The sequence below is a fragment of the Cervus elaphus genome, chromosome 12 (genome assembly GCF_910594005.1).
Source record: "Cervus elaphus chromosome 12, mCerEla1.1, whole genome shotgun sequence".
NCBI classification, from domain to species: Eukaryota; Metazoa; Chordata; class Mammalia; order Artiodactyla; family Cervidae; genus Cervus; species Cervus elaphus.
In genome coordinates this window covers 53,278,722-53,299,571 of record NC_057826.1, presented here as the reverse complement: position 1 = coordinate 53,299,571, position 20,850 = coordinate 53,278,722, and the positions used below count along the sequence as shown (strand labels likewise).

Sequence of the window (20,850 nt, the reverse complement as noted above, 5' to 3'; positions counted from 1 at the left end):
AAATCAGATACGCTGTCCTTTTACACCTAGCGGTGGTGGCATATATATCTGAAGAGGCATTTCCTGCAGTTTGGAACTGTGGCACATACAGCGATGGGCTCACTTGTACAGAGAGGCTGCAAAGCTAACGTGATGCCCAGGCTCTCTTGCCACTGTGGCGCCCAATGGCCCATAGACTCCGCCAATGAGACAGCTTCACGGGTGACTTCCCTTTGGAACTAAGGTACCGTGAAAAGAGGCAGAACGTGTGTGCATCCTGAGAAGCCTCTTCTTTTAAAACTTTTTATTTTATATTGGGATTGTTGTTGTTCAGTCGCTCAGTAGTGTCCAGCTCTTTGTGATCTCATGTGGCTGCAGCACACCAGGCTTCCCTGTCCTTCACCATCTCCCAGAGTTTTCTCAAACTCATGTCCATTGAGTCGGTGATGCCATCCAACCGTCTCGTCCTCTGTCGTCCCCTTCTCCTCCTGTCTTCAGTCTTTCCCAGCATCAGGGTCTTTTCAAATCAGTCAGTTCTTTGCATCAGGTGGTCAAAATATTGGAGCTTCAGCCTCAGTCCTTCCAATGAATATTCGGGGTTGATTTCCTTTAGCATTGACTGGTTTGATCTCCTTGCAGTCCAAGGGACTCTCAAGAGTCTTCTCCAACATCACAGTTCAAAAGCATCAGTTCTTCAGTGCTCAGCCTTTTCTATGGTCCAACTCTCACATAAAGTACTGGGGTATAACCGATTAACAATGTTACGATAGTTTCAGGTGGACAGCCAAGGGACTCAGCCAGCCATATATATGGATCCATTCTCCCCCAAACTCCCCTCCCGTTCATGCTGCCACATAACACTAAGCAGAATTCCCTGTGCTGTACTGTAGGTCCTTGCTGGTTATCCATTTTAAATATAGCAGTGTGTTCATGTCTATCCCAAACTCCCTAACTGTTCCTTCTCCCGCACCTTCCCTGGCAATCATAAGTTCGTTCTCTCTTTAGAAGCCATTGCTTTTCACAGGAGGCACAGAGCAGGAGCCAGCCATTCACTTGAGTATCTACTGCTCATCCCGTACTTACTGGGTTCCTCACTAAAGACCTTCCCACAGCAGCAGCCAGGGCAGCTTTCCAGATTCTGGCAGCAGATGAGGATTCTTAAGGTGGGGTGGGGTGTGTGCTGGGGGCTTAGCCTAGAACTCACTCCTCCAAACCTTCCAAGGATCCTGGAAGCACTCGCCTCCAGGATTAAACCTACTTCAGCTCTAACTCCCTGGAGGAGATTCTGTGTCTAATACAGGAAATGTGAGCAATAAGAAGAAGCTCATCACTTCTACTACTTTATTAAATTTGCAAAATATTAGGTATAAAATACCTAACCACAAAGGATAAAGAAACAAACTCAATCTATTTTCATTATATTTTGGTACAATATCATTTGGGCCAGGGTAATGCTTATACACCATTGTATCACCCCATTTTATAAACCTAAACCTACACTGTAATTCACCTCATTCATAAACATGAGATAACTTGACCTACTTTCTAATATATTCAGCTCCTTCTTGTCTGCATTAATCTGCAGTGACATTTTAAAAGTTGCTCTAATAATTTCCATTATATGAAAATGCATTTTTCATTTACATCATCTTTGATTTTCCTCCCACAAACAAAATACTGTGTTTTCAACGGTTAGCCTACAAATGTCATAGGAAACAAGATGTACAGGACAGCTGATACAAAAGGTTCCACAATGAACTGGGCTCAGTTTTTTGGTGGGGGATGAGGGTGGCTGGAGGAGGAAGAGGCAAAGAATGAGGCAATTTTGCCCAAGTCCACATAATATGGGAAGGTGGGTTTGGCTCTCTTGTTGTATAACCTGTGGCAAATTAGAGAGCACAGCTTTAAACAGTAAATATGATTTCATATCAAATAATGTAATGCTTTCCAAATAACATAATGCATCCACTCATCCCAGTAATTCTCCAATCTCAGGTTATAAAGAAGAAATTCACTTCTGCTCTCGTAGCCACTTACCAACTACATCCACACTTGACCATCAATAGCCTCTCAGCCTTGAGTTTCTTCCTTCTGATGAAGCCTTCTGTAAGCCCATTATCAACAATCCTTTCCAATAGGTCCTGCTGTGTTGGAGAACTTCCTCTGGCTCCCCAACACAGAGAGCAAAGGTCTGCAAACTACAGCCCACAAAGAATGGTTTTTACATTTTTGAATGGTTGACAAAAATTAAAAGAAAAATTACACTTCATGACATGCGAAAATTGTGAAACAAATTTCAGTGTCCATAAATCTAGTTTTATTGAAACACTCATTTATTTATGAATTGTCTATGGCTGATTTTGCATTCCAGCAGCAGAGTTGAGTAGTTACAAGAGGGTTGGTAACTTAAAATATTTACAGGCTAGTCCTTTACGGTAAATGATTGCCAACTCCTAGCTTGGGGTGTAGCATCCATAGCTCTTGGCCTGGCAGTGCAGGTCATGGAAACTTCGATCTAACCAACTTTCCTAAGCCATGTTTTCTTTTATTTGAAGACATAACATCTATTTCACTGAAATGCCCTTCTCCATTTGTCCCCAACATAATGCCTTTTCCTTCCTTGCCTTCCCCAAAGCTCCACTCAATTCCAATAGCTTTTAAGTTTTTTTCTAAAATTTATTATGATTGCTCTTATTTTTTTATTTATTTATTTTGCCACTTGACTATAGGATCTTATTAATAGTTCCTTGACCAGGGACTAAACCTGGGACAGGGCAGAGAAAGCACCAAGTCCTGTTGGGCTTTCCCTGGACCACTAGGGAATTCCCCCCCCACACCTTCTCTTTCTCCATAAAAAGTGAGATCATGCAGATTTATATTCCATGAGGTTAAAAAAGAAAAGTCATTTTTAAAGTGCCCAAAGGTATTCTCCATAGCACTATTTACAGTAGTAAAAGATGAAAAATATCCCAATGTCCACCAATTGGGCAGGGTGAATAAGGGCAAGGCAATTCACACAAGGAGGATGGAACAGCTGTGCCAAGGGGTGAACTTCATCACTATGACCACTACATTACACCACCATGACCACAACAGAACGAGAGCCAGGAGAGAGTAAATGAAAAATAGCAAGGTGGAGGGAAGTGTACACAGCATACTACTATTTGCCGAAGAAGGGGGTGAGATATAAATGTTAATATGAAAACATACAACCATTTGCTGAGATTTTTTTTTTCAAAGGTACAAGGAGAAGTCCTATCTTTTTCAATTGCTACATAAGGGGAGGGAGGGAAACAGGATGGAAATGCATGTGTGCTCAGTTGCTCAGTAATGTCCGACTCTGTGCAACCCTACAGACTGCAGCCCGCCAGGCTTCTCTGTCCAAACGATTCTCCAGGCAAGAATACTGAAGTGGGTTGCCATGCCCTCCTCCAGGGGATCTTCCCAGCCCAGGATTGAACCCTTGTCTCTTATGTCTCCTGAATTGACTGGAGGATTCTTTATCACTAGCACCATCTGGGAAACCCAGGATAGAAAAGGGGTGTTTGCAAAATCAAACGCTTCTGATCATATACACCTTATGTTACGGATGAGACAGGCAAACCTTGACCATGTTGTGCAAAATTATTTAAACCGAAACTGAAGAAAAGAATTTCCTAAAAGCAAAAAAAAAAAAAAAGAAAGGAAGAAAGCAATGAACCTAACTATATATCCAGTTGGTGGTATAATGACAGAGAAGAACTATTCCAAATGTCTTTAAAATACTCTATTGTGCACATAGCATGATATAAAGCAGACGAAAAAATATAACAACATTAGTGAAACAAATCTGGGTGAACGAAAAAATACAAAGTTGATAAAGCTAGGTAAAAACCCTGTATATCTGAATTGCACTCAGAAGCATTAGTATTAATTAATAATGAGTTTTATCTCTGTGTATGTACACATACACTCAGACACACATTCATCAGTACCTATTCCCTAGTTCAGTTCACTGAGAGGATCCAGGAATAACAATAAATCCAGTAGTAATTAATATTCCTAGTTTCTACATTGTACCTTCTAAAGACTCAAAAGAACCAGGGTTTTTTAGAGAAGTAGTGGATCCAAGTTTGGGGTACAAAATGGATAAGAAAAACCAATAACATTTTGTCATGCAAGAAAGGACACAAAAACACAAATTGTGCCAAAATGACTAGATCATTAGTTTCCACTGTTCAAATATGGGACAATTTGAGTATCAATAAGAATATTAAACTAAAAGACACCAGTAACATTTACACTGAAAAAAAAAGAAAAAAAACTGCCAGGAAAAAAAAAAAAACAAAACACCCTCAATGTTAACTTTTAGATAATGCTACAAAAGAGAACTCATTGCTTTTTCAACAAAGTATAAAGCATTTATCCTGACATTTCTATGTGAATCTCAGGGTAAACAAACAGCTGTGATTAAATGTCTTTCTTCCTTCCTTTCTATTTTTTCGGCCACACCACACTGCTTGCAGGATCTTAGTTCCCTGATCAGGAATTGAATCTGGGCCCCGGCAGTGAAAGCACTGAGTTCCAACCAGTGGACCCCCAGGGAACTCCCTGAATTTCTTTTTACATAAGTATTCTCATTTATAAACAGGGAAGGAATGACAGAATTGGCATATCACTATTTTGCGATCACTAATGAATTAAAAGACATAGGTAATAGTCATCAATGATCAATAGTTATCACAAAATAAGACCACCATTTACTATCTATTTCTTAATGAAAATACACAGCCTGCCTATGATATAGTCTTGCCAAATAAAACAAAAGTCTATATATGAAGCGGATCAAAACTCGAGATTCAGTGAACAAATGACAGCAAACACAAGGAACAGAGGAACATGTTAAATGGCACTATGGGGAATCAGTGATGAAAATTCCTACAGCACAGTTTCTCAACCTCAGCACTGTTGACGTTTGGGGCCACACAATCCTTTGTTGTGAGGGGCTGTCTGTGTACAGGGGCTGTGTGTGGGTTATTTAGCAGCATCCTTGGCCTCTTCCCACTAGATGTCAGTAGCACCTCCGAGCGGTGACAATAAGAATTGTCCCTAGGCAATGAAAAGAGAGATCATCTCAGGTAGAGAATCTCGGCTGTCAGGGATAAACAGCCTAGGTTCTCCAATAAATCACAAGGGTGGGAAAGACAGAAGGGTAACCTGTAGATTAAAAGGGGAATAGAAACATGTCAATCAACTGCAATGTATTTTTTAAATAAATATTTTTAATTTTTTAATTATTAAAATTATTAAAATTTAATAAATTTATTAATTAAATTAATAAAAATAAATAAATAAATAAAATAAAATAATAAATTAATTAAATAAATATAAATAAATAAAATAAATAAATAAAATAAAATAAATAAAAATAAATAAAAATTAAATAAATTTTCAAATTTTAATTAATTTAATTATTAAAAATTATTAAAATTAAAAAATTTTTAATTTTTAATTATTAAAAATAAATATTTATTTATTTACTTATTTGGCTGCACCGGGTCTTCGTTGCAGCATGTGGGGTCTAGTTCCTTGACCAAGGTGTCGGACCTGGACCCCCTGCATTGGTAGTGAGGAGTTTTAGCTACTGGACCATCAGAGAAGCCCCCAGTTGCAATGTATAAGCCTTATTTGGATCCTGATTCAAAGAAATTTTTAAAAAAAGACAGTCGAAGAAATTTGAACATTCATTTGATATTTAATGATATTAAGGAAGCATTGGTAATTTCTATGTTTTTGGTGTGATAAGGTTTCATAGATATGTTTTTAAGTCTTATCGATTAGGGACATATAATGAAATACTGACAGAGGAAAAAATTAAATAGCAAAGCAATGCCTCCATGTAACTGGTGGGAGATAGGAAGGTATACATGATATAAGACCAGCTAAGAATTAATCATCATTGAACCTGAGTGATGGGCATGTAGCTCACCATACAATTCTCTTAACTTTTGGATATGTTTGAAAGTCTCCCTAATACAGAGGTATGAATAAATCAATCTGGCAGGCAATTTCATTCCCAGTCCTCACAGAGCACATAAGCCCCAGAACGACCAGCAGAGGGACGTAAGAATTTATAGTTTCCCAGGTTTGTCCAGTTTCTAAATGCCTCTTGGGGTCCTATTGGGATGCTGAAAGTAAACGTATTGTTTACGACACAGCCCTAACACACAGGAGCCAACTGCTTAGCTGCAAGCTCTTTCATTGCTGGGATAAGACTTGTATTGGACTGAGTGGGCACTAGAATTCTGGCATCTAAGGTGGCATCTACCTAAGGGATATTCTAGGGCAAATTTGTCTATAAAGGATTTTTGCCTAAGTCCTGGATACAGATGTTCGCCTCCAAGTAAGGTATCAAATTTTCCTCATCCTGGAAGGAACCCAAGCTCTGTGAGCTGCCTGGCCCACCTCAGATGATCATCCTAGGTAAGAGAAAATAAACTTCTATCTTGTTTAACCTATCAGGATTTATAGTCTTTTCCACTATGTACAGCAAAACTTACACCAATTAAGCCAGAAATAAATTCTCCTTTCTCTTGGAAGGCTGTTCTAGCCTACAAGAAATAGCCACTTCTTTCTCTGAACTGACTCTTTCCTGCACATTTGTCACTGATGCCTCTGCACTCTTCCTGGAACTTCTTTCTTCCTGGAAACTTGCAGACCAAACACGACACTGTCATTGCGTGCTCCAGGGCCAACTCTTATTTCTGTCCTTCCTAACTCAGAGCATTGACTGTGCCTCCTCTGAATCCGAGTTTCTGTGAACAGCGGCCACCAGAGAGGACGAGGGCCTTGCTCCACACAGCTTATCCAACAGGCCTGTGTTACACTCTCCAGTGGGACAGAAAAAGGAACCAAGAATCCTGTGTGACCCAGATGCCTAAGCCAAAAGCTCTCCTGCAGCGGAGATCGAGTCATTCTTCACTCCTTAGAGGTAAATAAACGGAAGACTATAAAACATACTTGGGGAATGTTTAGGATCAGGTAATAAAAGACTAATAAAAAAGACTTCTTAAATGTCACTTATTTCCCTCTCTTGCTCAAGGGTTGGGTTCTATCCCAGTCTTCTAGAAGCTATGTTTCTAGGCATGGGATAAAACCTTAACCAAGATTTAAATTATCCTAGGAGACTTCTCCCCCAAATCACTTTTGCCCAAATATCACTTGAATATAAAATGAAGATCAATGACCTTCATACAATGGAACCAAAATTGTCTCATATGTATTACAACTCTTCATTTAGCACACTTTCCTACTCTGACAACCCATCAATTGATAGATAAATAACAAATTGCCAAGTCAGAATTTATCTTTGCAAGATGATGGTAAGGTCATCTTGGACTAATCATTATCTAATTGAAATGTGAGAATTCACCTCTGATCACCACTTCAACAAGGGAAATATTGACCCCTCTCTGTTCATTCAGTCTCAATTTCACTAAACTCAGATAATTCCTCTAGAAATAAACAAGCATGCATGCATGCTAAGTCGTTCAGTCATGTCCAACTCTTTGCGACCCTTAGGACTGCAGCCCACCAGGTTCCTCTGTCCATGGGATTTTCCAGGCAAGAACACTGAAGACGGTTGCCATGCCCAGGCATTTTTGTTCTAAAGACATCTCTTTCATGCTTATTTCGGGAACATACACAAAATAGGTCAAGATGTTTGGAGAATAAGCACTATTTGCACTGAGGAGCCCATGTTAATGCCACCACCTTGACCTAGCAGAGGAGACAAAGAGGAACTCCATCCGCAGCCACTGACACCTCAATGGGCTATGACACAGAAAGCAGATGACCGGCTCCATGGTAGACAGTGGAGAGACTGCTGGTTCCACTATTAAAGCTCCACCTGGGGTCTATTTAGTAAGTAAGGCAAGCATCCCAGAGAGGGAGAAGGCCAACACTGTGTGGACCCAACAGCCATCCATCTGGTCACTGTCATAACAGTAACTCAGTAAATAGAGTTAAGCCAGACGATTTACTCTGACCAGTGCATTCATGAGAGAAAGTAAAGTGTGTTCAAAGTACAACTTGATTGCCTCTCTAATCTTTCTAAAATAACTACCAAAACACACCTCATATTAAGATAATCAGAGAACTCCCCTGGTGGTCCAGTGGCTAAGGCTCCATGCTCTCAATGCAGGGGGCGCAAGTTCAATCTCTAGTCAGGGAAACTAGATCCCATATGCAACTAAAGATACCATATGCTGCCACTAAGACACAGCACAGCCAAATAAATAATGAATAAATACTTTCAAAAAAGATAATCAAATGCACCTAACTCACACACAGATACTTGAAGGTCTAAGAAAACCCTTAGATCAATAACCACCATTGATAAAGCACCTTTCCAGTTCACGAGCATGACAAAGAGTATAAAGCCCTCTTTATCCCTTTGAATTCACAAAAGGGACATTAAGTAGGTAAGTACTTTCCAATTTCCAGTCATTCTGTATAAGGAGTCCCTGATCACACAGTGCAGCCACAAGGTTGAAGATGGGAACTAAAACAGAGCTGATTCTCCTAGAGCAGCAGGAATTTTGGGGGGGGGGAAGATAGAGGTTTGTTGAAGAAAGCATGCAAAAGACAGAAGTCTTTTCTAATCTATCAAACTACAGCTGCCACCATGCCCCCAGCCTGTGCCAGAATCTAAGAAGCACTTCCCAGTGGAGATCTTAGATATCTCTCATTGAGATTCTCAACTTCACAGTATACAAAATGTCAAGGGTAACATCTGTTTCATGGGGCTGGTGTGAAGATTTCCATAGACACCGGGCCTATAGTACTGAGGTGCCTAACACATCAGGTCCTCATTAGATGGTGGTTAAGGTCAAAGATCAATCGGGCTTCACTGGTGACTCAGTGGTGAAGAATCTGCCTGCCTAGACAGAAGATGTGGCTTCAATCCCTGGTTCAGGAAGATCCCCTGGAGAGGAAATGGCAACGCACTCCAGTATTCTTGCCTGGAAAATCTCACGGACAGAGAAGCCTGGTGAGCTACAGTCCGTGGGATCGCAAAAGAGTCGGACATGACTTAGTGTTTAAACAACAACAATATCAAAGACCAGGCTACTGCCCCTTTATAGACACCAGAGCCTGAAACTACTTTTCCAGCAGTAGAAACAACAACAACATCAAAAACTTCTCCTGGCCAGCAGCACTAGCTCACAGGCAGGTAGCACACCCAGAAATCAGTTCTTGCTTAAGCCTGTGCCACTGAGACCTCCAAAAATAAAGTGGGTTCCCAGCAGGGATGAGAAGGCAGAGACTAGGAAAAGACTCAAGGCTGTATTCAAGACCGTTGGGGCTGTGTGCAAGGGAGGATCCACTCACATGCGCTCCATTGCAGGGCCTAGGTGTGAGGACATCAGGCTCAGAGAGAAAGAGATATGACCACCACATAATCGAACTGCCATGGGGACAGCAGCTACCTAATTATGATAGAGTAAAAGGCTGTTTCTTGGTTTTAACATTAGGAATCGAGTTATAGGTAACTCATGGAAACCTTTCCAGGGATGAAAGAATAGAATATAATTATTCTATTATACCTGAGAATATAAAATTCAAAGTATAGCTGCCCAAAATGGACAGGTTGAGTGGGGGAGGGTGGTAGACAAGAACTAGTGACTCTAGGACACAGAAATAGTGCCTCTAAGACTGGAAGAGGCTGCACATGTCATCCAAGGGCATAGAGGGAGGGTTCAAAGCATGAATCAGCCATAGAAGGAAGGGAGGTGGGAAGGTCATAAAGAGCTAAACAGCCATCACAAGATACCAAAAAACTGCTTTTTAAAACTGATGAAGGGAGAAATGGTGCTGCAAACATAATATTTATATATGTGGAAATCACCGAACAAGCAGGAAAAATGACCCATGGGGGTGGGGGTGGCGGGGACAGTGGAGAGTGATTACTTCTAAGAAGTAAAGCTGGTAAGTGAAGGAAGAAAGGAGAGATACTTGTTCTTTTCCATGAGAAGCTTTACTGTAGCATTTTCTGTTTTAGCCATTTGCATGTATTACTTTGACTTAATGTTTTTTTCTTTTTTAAATGAAAGATCCTCTATAAGACCATTGTTTAGACCACAGCAGGAGGATTCTTCTCAACTTCTACCAGGCCTGACGGTGGTGTGTTGAGAAGACTGCAGCTGGCTTTACGCTGTGTTTACTTTATTTTAATCTTAGCGAAGTCATGTTTAAAATCTACAAGTGCAGTAGGCATTTTGCAGTTCTGGAAAGCTGTCCAATTCTGATTTGTTGTAAACAGAATAGAAAGGCTTTGATGGTCATTTTAGATTGTCAGAATATGGGGCTTCACAGCTAAAAAAAAACCAAGAGAGTCATTTTCAAGATACATGTTCAATAGGCACAAGTATTCAGAGACTTGGAGTCCATGAAATAGAATCAATTCTTAGACAGCAAAGGCTCATATCTCAAGTTCTCCAGGAAGGCTTTTGAATTTTGAAAGAAATTAACTGACGAGCATAATTAGCCAAAAAGCTTAAGAGACAGCATATTCTACAACATCCATGGATTAAATTTAATTATGAAAAACGATCTGGAAATGGTTACTGTTGTTGTTCTGCAACATTTAGCAAATACAGACAGCAGAGGAAGGACCCCAGCACAAGTCTGGAAATCCTGATCAAGGAGATAATGCTAATTAGGACTCCCAGCCACTCCAGGAGCCCACAGCGGGTGGCAAGGGGCAATGCCTACAGTCGATAAACAGAGTCACCTCGGAAAACCAACTAATGGAGATGGCAGGAAGACAGAAGTGCATAACAGATTACATTTTTAATGAAGAAAAGCAAGCACAGGAACAACTTATCTTTTCTGACATAGCCATTTAAGTGACTGATACAGAGTAACAAATAGCTATGTAGATCCTGCCTTGAATTTTACAGATTCAATCCTCTCCTAAACAGCACTGGGAACTAAAAATTCCCCAAGAGCCAAAAACAATGTTTTTCATTTAAAATCAGTTTTAAAATATTTTTCCTTACTAGCCTGCAGGGAACATGGAGATACGTTCAGATTATTGCATCTATTCTCAAATCTGGAATATACCATGAGTCATTAAGTTAAACACTAAACAAATCATTTATCATATGCTCCCCTCCATCTACTCTCCATCAATCTCTCTCATCTCTCTCACTTGCTTGCAATGCTTTAAAGCATCATGTTTATTCTTGTGAAGCATGGCTGTCTCACATTTAATAGCTCATCGCTACAACATCTCACCCAGCATGGCCTTGCCTTCTGAGAGGCTCACAACATGACTGATTGATAACATTGCTCATTTTTTAAATTTTATTCAGAGTAGGACTGGCCCAGATCCCTACAATTCTACTTCCTCTCATTTATGTCAAAATAAAAGTGCCTCCAGCATTTATTCATAACTTCAGACATTTCCAGAAACGTCAACATTTCAGATCATCTCTCTTATTCCTATACATTTAAGGTAAGTGTTCCTGTTATTGTCATCATTGTTTGATACAGCTTTTCCTTTAAAAAAGGGGGGGGGGGGTAGGGTGGGAAGTAAAATAAATATCCCTGGGGTGGAAGCAACCCAACTGAAGCATACAAATCAGGCAGTAAACCAAGTGTTAGGCTGACAGAAGGGGAAACAACCAGATAAGTCTGTCAGATTTCATTTAAGTTTCCCAGAAACTAGGAACTAGGAATGTTAAAACACAAGAAAGCCAAACATCACTGGGGTGGGGTGGGGGGGAGAGTTTAAAAGGACTGCATCACCATGTTGCAATCAACAAAGACCATAGTTAACACAGCATTCCTGAAGCAATCAGGGTTAGGCATGCAGCATCTTTAACCATGTTAACTATTAGCTAATTATTAACTATTAGCTAATTAACTATTAACTAATAATTAATCATCTTAACTATTAGCTCCTCCCTCACACTATTTCACTGTCCTCATAATTCAGTCCATTATTGCCTATGCCCTCCACCCATCCCACCCCTCCAACACATCCCCACATCTCCAAGGAGAAGTAAGCAAGAACCATACTCTTCCATTCTCTACACACCCGAGGCATAAGAACACACCTGGTACACTGTTTTTGGATCTGAAATGGATGGGAAAGCCATGTATCTGATGCTGGGAAAGACTGAAGACAGAAGGGGAAGGGGGTGACAGAGGATGAGATGGTTGGAAGGCATCACCGACTCAATGGACATGACTTTGAGCAAGCTCCAGGAGATGGTGAAGGACAGGGAAGCCTGGCATGCTACAGTCCATGGGGTCGCAGAGAGTTGGACACGACTGAGCGACCGAACAACAATGGTATATCTGATGTGTTTCCTGTCCACTATACCCAGGCCCTTCACTGAGACTGACCTGCCTAGTGCTGTCTGCACATCCTCAAAAGACAACATCCATGTCAAGACACCCAGAAGATCACAGGGCAGGATGGCTCCTTTACTCCTTCCTGTCCTGTATACGTCTGGTCCCACTGCCCTCAGCTCCTAACTCTTGACCACGTCCTTGACCCCTTCGCAGCCTTGCATTTCTCACACTTGGCATTTGCAATTGTGTCCAGTTAGATATTCAGTCCTTCTCACCCCTAGCTCTCGTATCCCTACACTGCAGGCAGACACTTATCCATCAAATATCACGTGTCCAGAGGCTGTCCACAGTGGTATGAAGCGAGAATTCTGTACACTTTTATCAGACAACTCAACACACTGTCACGTCTTCATTTTTCCACTGACTGCAAGGTGGCTCACAGCTAAATTTAATGCTCACATGGACGAGCCATTTTCACTTAAGTTCCCCGGCAGAACAATCCCTTGTCTTTTCACCTCTGACTTCTTGTCGGAGAAGTCAACCATGCCAACTGTCACAGTACTTTCTGAAAATAGCCAATGTATATAACTAGAGTATATTTCTTTCCCACTTTAAAGGAATGACACAGTTTTAGAGGTAGAAGAGCTCTTATCAGTCATGCACCCTAATATTTCCCAGAAATCAGTCCCCAGGCCTACGCTAGTTGATGTTTAATGGTCGGTGGTCACCAGAGAGACAAGAGGAAGGAAATAAAGAGCTTTGTCACAATGCTAAACACAATCAAAAGTCAAATTCATGACACACCTACTTTTTCAGTATTAAAATATTTCTTCTTTCATGAAATGATATTAGCAGATGCTAGTTATTTTTGAAAAATCTTTATGAAAAATTGTAAATACAAAATAAAGAGATTAGCATATAAATAGAGAACACTCATGTACTATCCAGCTTAAACAATTACCAACTTCCTTTAAGTACAGCCTGAAAAATCTAGTAAAAATAGGTCTTCACTTTTTGTTTTCCTCTTCCACAAAATCTAAAAGTGTGGGAATTATGAGGCTGGGCCAGCCTCTACATTTTACAGATAAGGATTTGGAGCCTAGCAGAGATTAACCCGTCTAGAGTTGCACAGCTGGTCAAGAACTAATATATCTGTTATGCCATGATATGGTTTTGGAGCAGAAACCAATCCTTTTTAACCTGTCAGACTTTAACTGAGTCACAGCCAAGACCTGCAGAAGACCGCCTTTTGTCCCTGCCCAGGGCATTTCATACACACTACTTGGGAGCAGGTAGGCACAACAAGTACAACCAAAGGAGGAAAACCAATAATCCGTAACCAACGTTTACTTCATCTCACACTATAGCAATTGTGTCCCATCACTGGAGGGCTCCAGGAACCACTAAACTGTTTCAGCACAAAGATTACTGAAAATAGGTCCATCATTACTGGAAAAAGGGTATCTTTTTAGATACCATATCCATGAGTTAATATACAATATTTGACTTTTTCTTTCTGACTTACTTCACTCTGTATAATAGGCCCTAGGTTCATCCACCTTGTTAGGACTGACACAAATACATTCTTTTTTATAGCTGAGTAATATTCCATTATATAATGTACCACAATCTCTGTATCCATGGAGACACAGACCTAGAGAACAGAACTGTGGACACGGTAAGGGAAGGACAGTGTGGGGCTAATTGAGAGAATAGCATGGAAACATATACATTCCCGTATATAAAATAGATAGCAGGGGGAAATTTGCCATGTGACACCGGAAATTCAACCCAGTGCTCTGTGACAACCTAGAGGTGTGGAGTGGGGAGGGAGATGGAAGGGGAGTTTGGGAGGGGACACATGTATGCCTCTGGCTGATTCATGCTGATGTATGGCAGAAACCAACACAATATTGTAAAGCATCCTCCAATTAAGAAAAAAAAAAAAACACTGCTGAAAGTTCTACATTAACTTCTCATCCAGTATTTCCCTCCCTATCTCCAAAATTATAAGGCAAATTTTGAGTGAGTAAGAATCCACACAATAAGGTAAAAAACCAGCTACTAACCCCTTTTCCCAAGCCCTACCATGCCCCCATCAAACTAGCAGATGGAAAAAAATCACATAGAGTGGAGGTAATAAGACCAGGCAGCTACACTCCTATCTCACAGAACCGTGGTAAAAAGAAAAATCAAACAAGACAATATGAAGCAACAATGTTTTAATGCTCTGTAAAATTTTATCAGTGCAGGAAGGTGACCTGTTGAAAATAAAATATTTTTTTTTAACAGACTCACCTAAATTCTCAGTTTATGTGAAGTCAATTTCCCTGAAGCATCTGAGAATCCTTCAGCAGCAATACCTAAAACAGTTATGAAAACCATCAGAATCAACTAATGTTATAGACATCAGTTTTCAAAAAAAAAAAAAAAATCTCAATCTATACATTTGGTCATTTCCCCCACACTAAGTGCGAAAGGAAATAACTCAGGAAACAATGAATTTCCGCTGCAACACATGGGCTGGGAATTTTCTTGACCAACAGGGAATCGAGGTCCCAAGGCACTTATTTCAGAGACCAACATTACGTTCCAGTTGGCAAAGAAGCAAAACTCATTATTTTCTTCCCTGTGATGGGAATGTTTAATGGCTCTAGATTTAAACAAAGATCAAATATATACATTATCCTTCCTGCCACCACCTATATTTAAAACAAAAATCACAGGCACTGCACTGGTTGTTTTTAAAATCAGCATCCATGAGCTCTTGTCTTATTCACTTTTTTCCTCTGTAGCTCCTGAAACCTGTCTGTGAAGCAGTCCCGCTTTGCTTCCACTGTTCCCATCTCACTCCCAGTTCTCTGAGGCACTGATAACTGAGCATTTAGCACCTTATCCATGCAAACCCAATTTGAAAGACAGAAGAACCATAATCGATCATAGATTATGGCCAATAAAATGGGCCAGCATTAAACATTAAAGTTAATGCTGTTAATAGTTGAACAATGGCCAGAGTGAGAACATATATATGAAACAATCAAACAATAAACATGCAGCCGCAGAACCAAGTTTCATATGAAATAGACCAAGTGCATGTAATCTAGTCTGGGTAGGTATGTGAGACTAGTTAATAAAAGATGTTGGCTGGCTGTATGGGAGGAGAGAAAAATCTAGCACGTCTCTCTCTATTTAAAGAGAATAAATTCAAAATAGAATCAAATGAGTACTAGAAAAATATACAGATGAATAGTTTTATAATATTAAGATAGAAAGGCCCTTTGTAAACATGACATCAAAATGTAAAACACAACGACTGAGACATTTGGCTGGCAACATTTTTTTTTTAAAAATCTCAAATACAGGAAAGGCAAAAACAAGTAAAAAAGAAAGACAACAAACAAACAAACTTAGATACTTTGGGTAAAATAAGAAACTAAGTAAAATATTCATACAAGAGCTATATGAAAGGTCGCTATCCTTACAGGAAAATGTCTTAAAAGCCAGTAATGAGGGACTTCCCTGGTAGTCCAGTGGTTAGGATTTCGCCTTCCAATACATGGAGTGTGGGTTCAATCCCTAGTCAGGGAGCTAAGATCCCCCATGCCACAAGGCTAAAAAACCAAAACATAAAAAAAAAAAAAAACACAAAAAAAACCATAAAAACAGCAGCAGTATTGTAACAAATTCAATAAAGTCTTTAAAAATGGTCCGTATTAAAAAAAAAAACTTCTTAAAAAGTCAGTAAAGAAATTAATACCCCAGCTCAAAATGGATGAAGCAAATTAATAAAACTTCCCATGAGAAGAAATAGAACAGTGAATGGTAACAAATGCATGAAGAGACACTCAATTATACGAACAATGGGAAAATACAACTTCAGAAAACCGAGCTCTTTTTATCTGTCAGGTTGGTGATGATGTCCAAGACTGACAGGAGCTGTTGTTATGGCCACAGCTCATGATGTAGCCACTTTGGCAATTATGTCAGCATGTAAAATGGCACACCCTTTGATCTAACAATCTTTCTCTAAGAATCTACTCAAAATAGATTATTGTGAAAGCAGAAAGCTGGATACACATAACATGTTTATAATCACTGAAGGCAGAGAGAGTAAGTATCCTAAAGGTTTACAAATAGGAGATGTCAAGTAAACATGTATTTATTGATGATATTTATTGATACAAAAAGAGCCATGATATACTTCTGAGTGAATAAAACAGGCAAGACTTCCATGGTGGCACATGTGATAAGAATCCGCCTGCCAATGCAGGGAACATGTGTTCGATCCCTGGTCTGGGGAAGATCCCACATGTTGCGGAACAACTGAGCCCATGTGCCATAACTACTGAAGCCTGTGTGCCTAGAGCCCATGCTCCACAACAAGAAAAGCCACCGCAAATAGAGAAAGCCCGTGCACAGCAACAAGACTCAGTGCAGCCACAAATAAATAAATAAAAATTTAAAAATAAAATAAAACAGGTAAATGACCATGCAAAGTATGATTACATTTCTGCATGTGCATGTCAGTGCTTCTAGATGTCCTTATACATGGTAAAAGGATGTTTATTAAAACAGTAATGATTGCCCTACTATCTGAATTTTAAAGCATTCCTGCTTTTCTTATAACTTTGAATTTCATATAATGAGCAAGAATTTTTTTTCCCAAAGAACATGGTGGAGCTGTTTTTTAATGTCACGCTTGAGTGTAAAGTAATATACTGTATAGATTGCTACTTTCCCTCCATCACCTTCCTCGTAACGCTTGTGTGACACATGTGCTCGCTGTGAACACCGATGAGAGAGGGCCCTTCCTTCTCTCTGGTTCCTGTTCATTCCTGAGGGCCACTTCATCCTTGCCTTAAGCTCCTAAGACACACTTCTATCCTTATTATAAATCTCTCTTTTTTTTTTTTTTACTTAAGCTAGCTTGAGTTGGTTATCTGTGACCAAAGGAACCCCGTGTAACACAGTGCTGCTTTTGATTTTCCACCTTCTCAATCATCCATTCCATTTGAAAACAGAACAGTAAATCTTGTAATCACATGAATGAAGATTTGTTGTATACAATGCCGTGTATTGTTTATGACCTACAGCCAAAGGAACTGAAGCAGGCAGCTCAAAGTTAGTATAACAAAGGCAAAAATACTATTCAATACTTCAAGAGATAGAGGAGCTCTTTCCTGACTAACATGAGAACCCATGAAAAGACTATTTGAAAAAGAATAAAAACAAAGGGGACATATTTGTCCAGATGGGCTATTTCTACTGTTAAAATAGTCTCCATTATCATGTTTTAGCCACTTTGCAGATTTATTTTTATTGGGTTATATTTACATATGAAAAGCTTTTTTTTTCTTTCTATTTAGACTATAAAGTACAGAAATGTATTCCCATAATGGGCCCATTATGTTCAATTTCTTTCCAGCAGACAAATTTACTCTTCTCATTGCCCTATCTTTAAAGGTTCAGAAGTTCCATATAATACAAGAATACTCCTAAGACTGTAATTACGAACCTGGCTAAAAAGCAACAAACATACAAATCCCTTCAGAGGTGTATTGGATGTCAAATACAAATCTAATTAATCCCCCTCAACCTCCCAAAGGGTCCTCTCCCAAAAAAAAATTTGTCTAGAAAGTAGAAAAAGGACTATCCAATTTCAAAGACAAGCCATCAAAGGTTTAACTAAACATCTGTGCCTCCATGGCATCACTCAGACAAACCCGCAGGCCACCCAGTGCCCACTGCTGGCCTCTGTTTTGACCGCCCCCTGCCCCTGGGCAGGGGCATCTTTCTAAGTACATAGATGGGGGAGCCAGGTAAGTCCATATTTGAGGCTGAGATGCATCAGGATTTGAGACAGAACATGGCATTTAGGGGAAGAGCAATAGCACAGGGATTTACAGTGACTGATCCTGATTCTGCCATTTAGTAGACCTATTAAAAAGCAGAGACATCACTTTGCCAACAAACGTCCGTATAGTCAAAGCTATGGTTTTTTCCAGTAGTCATATATGGACGTGAGAGTTGGACCATAGAGAAGGCTGAGCACTGAAGAACTGATGCTTTCGAACTGTGGTTCTAGAGAAGATTCTTGAGAGTCCCTTGGACAGGAGGGAGATTAAACCAGTCAATCCTAAAGGAAATCAACCATGAATATTCATTGGAAGGACTAATACTGAAGCTGAAGCTCAATACTTTCGCCACCTGATGCGAAGAGCCAACTCACTGGAAAAGACCCTGATGCTGGGAAAGACTGAAGGTAGAAGGAGAAGAGACCAACAGAGGACGGATGGTTGGATGGCATCGTTGACTAAATGAACATGCATGTGTGAACATGAGCAAACTCTGGTAGGGAACGGAGGACAGGGAAGCCTGGCATGATGCAGTTCCACGAGTCGTGTCGGACACGACTGAGCGGCTGAATGACAACAATTAGTCATTTGGCCTTGGTGTACCTCAGTTTCTTCCCCTGTAATAATGCCCAGGAAAAGGGCTGTTGTGAGGATTAAAGGCAATAATACATCTAAAACAATGAGGTAAGTTCAAGAATCAAACATGACCTTGCTTGACCTCCAGCTCAGTGGGAGCTGCGATGGCCACTGCCCACAGGCAGAAACTCATTGCCTGATCAGAGCAAGGTCCCTAGAGAACCCTAGGACAGCATATGTCTCTACATAGGACACTTACCTATTCAAAATGTCTATTTTAAACATGAATAAGACCCTTCCAATTAAATAGAAATTTATTCTAAAGGTATCAGGAGCCTGTTATTTGAAGGAATGCTGCCTTTAAGAAGACTTCTCTGGATCATATGATAAACTTCTTGGCAGCTCCCACGTTCCACCTTTTCTGGAGTATTTTGAGAAGTGTTTATAGACGTGATCAAAAGGCAGAAAAGCTGCTGGCTAAAATGCTTGTCACCAACAGAAGGACCTAACTGTTTTGTTTTGTTTTTTGCGCATCGTGGACCACCTCCTCCTTCCTTGTGGAAACTTAGATATAACTCCCCAAGTCCCACATCACTCATTACTAGAGAAGAGAGAGGAATACTTAGATACTTCAGATGCAGAAATAAAATGGATGGGTAAAGTTTCTAACAGTGCATGGAGCCCAGTAAGCGTCCAGTAAAAGGTACATCTTTAAATGATTCATCTGAACAGCAGTAAAGAAGCAAAATGCATATTAAGTAATCTGGGACAACACAAGGCACTTTTTCACCATAGGAGTCTTATGGACTCTTTGTTTCCACATCTCACTTGGCAAAATCCCCACAGGAATGCAGGGCCAAGTTGAAGGGGGTTTTAAGCCATGAAGAGCCTGCACAATGTATATGGCTGAAATCACACTATGTGGTCAGACCCAAAGGAGCCAAGAACACATCTGTCCTAATATTCCAATCAAAGACGGAAAACAGGGCAACATGACACTCAAATTTTACCCTGGTACCATCTACACGAACATAAAAATAAGAAGATAGGCCTGTATGGGCAACATCCCAAGTGTTTTTGGTGCCCAAAGTTACAAAGGGGCTTTTATAAAGCAAGACCAAGCAAAGGGGCAGGAGAGCCACTAGATTTTAGCCAAACATGAGCAGAATATACTACTCTTAGCTTGAAGTTACCACTAACATTTGACACATTTATTACTAATTGCTCAAAAACAAAATCCAAGAAGAGAAAGACCAAGTGTGATGTTTCAGTAGCCATAAAATAAAGACAGGAAGAGCCAAAGAGAGAAAAGAGGACAAATTGTGAAAACAAAATCCTTCCAACTTTCCAACTTCCTCCAATTCTACCCTCTGCCAAGGATCATTTTTTTCTCCTCTGAAACCTTGAGAACATTTTCTTTGAAAGCACAGTTCAATAATTAGAGTCCAGTTCTACTGTGTCAGAAGGTATCTGACTCCAAGGGAAATGACAATTCTCTTTTCATGGCTTTCCTTGGCTGACTTTCCAGCTAGAGACTGGGTCCTGGGGTCAAAGGAGACTCAGTGAAGCCAAGCTCCAAGTACCAATGCTCATGGCCCTCAGAAGTGAGGAATGATACGTGACCTTGATCTCTGCAAGCAGAAAGAAAGGCTCCAAAAATCCCTCTGGATGCCTCTTCCAGCAAACCAGGAAGTAAGAGGTGTTACGAGTGAAAAAAGATTCTCAATATACATGTGTGAAATGCTGGCTTAAATCAAGGAGTTCCTTTAATGCAGAACATTTTGGACAGTTCAATGTGCTAATGTGGATATAAATAAGAGGCCTCAACCTTATCTGTACACAGATTCCTTTACCTTTCATGGTCTACGTCGTGGTACACGTGCCCAGGTCAACAGTTTGGAAAATAATGTTATAATTAGTTCTTTTACGCAAATGACTATTGAAGGCTCATTCTGCCCCACTACACACGCAATGACAAGGCCAGGCACCACGCCCCTAAAGATCAGGTCACAGTGCAAACAATATTAATGCAAAGTACTGTGAAGCTTCTGTTTACTAGGAGGGTTAGGGAAGTGCTCTAACTACACTGCTTTAC

The 20,850-nt window shown here is 40.1% G+C and overlaps 1 protein-coding gene across 9 annotated transcripts in view; it reads right to left on the bottom strand.

Moving 5' to 3' along the window:
• TLN2 (talin 2) overlaps positions 1-20,850 on the bottom strand; it is a 479,630-nt gene that overhangs the window by 257,315 nt on the left and 201,465 nt on the right. For 8 of the 9 annotated variants that reach the window (XM_043918839.1, XM_043918846.1, XM_043918844.1 and 5 more), the window contains exon 3: positions 14,623-14,687. The exons of the other annotated variant lie outside the window; for it this stretch is intronic. The gene's annotated coding sequence lies outside the window, so the exon portion shown is untranslated. The remainder of the gene's footprint in view (positions 1-14,622; positions 14,688-20,850) is intronic. 9 annotated transcript variants of the gene reach the window in all.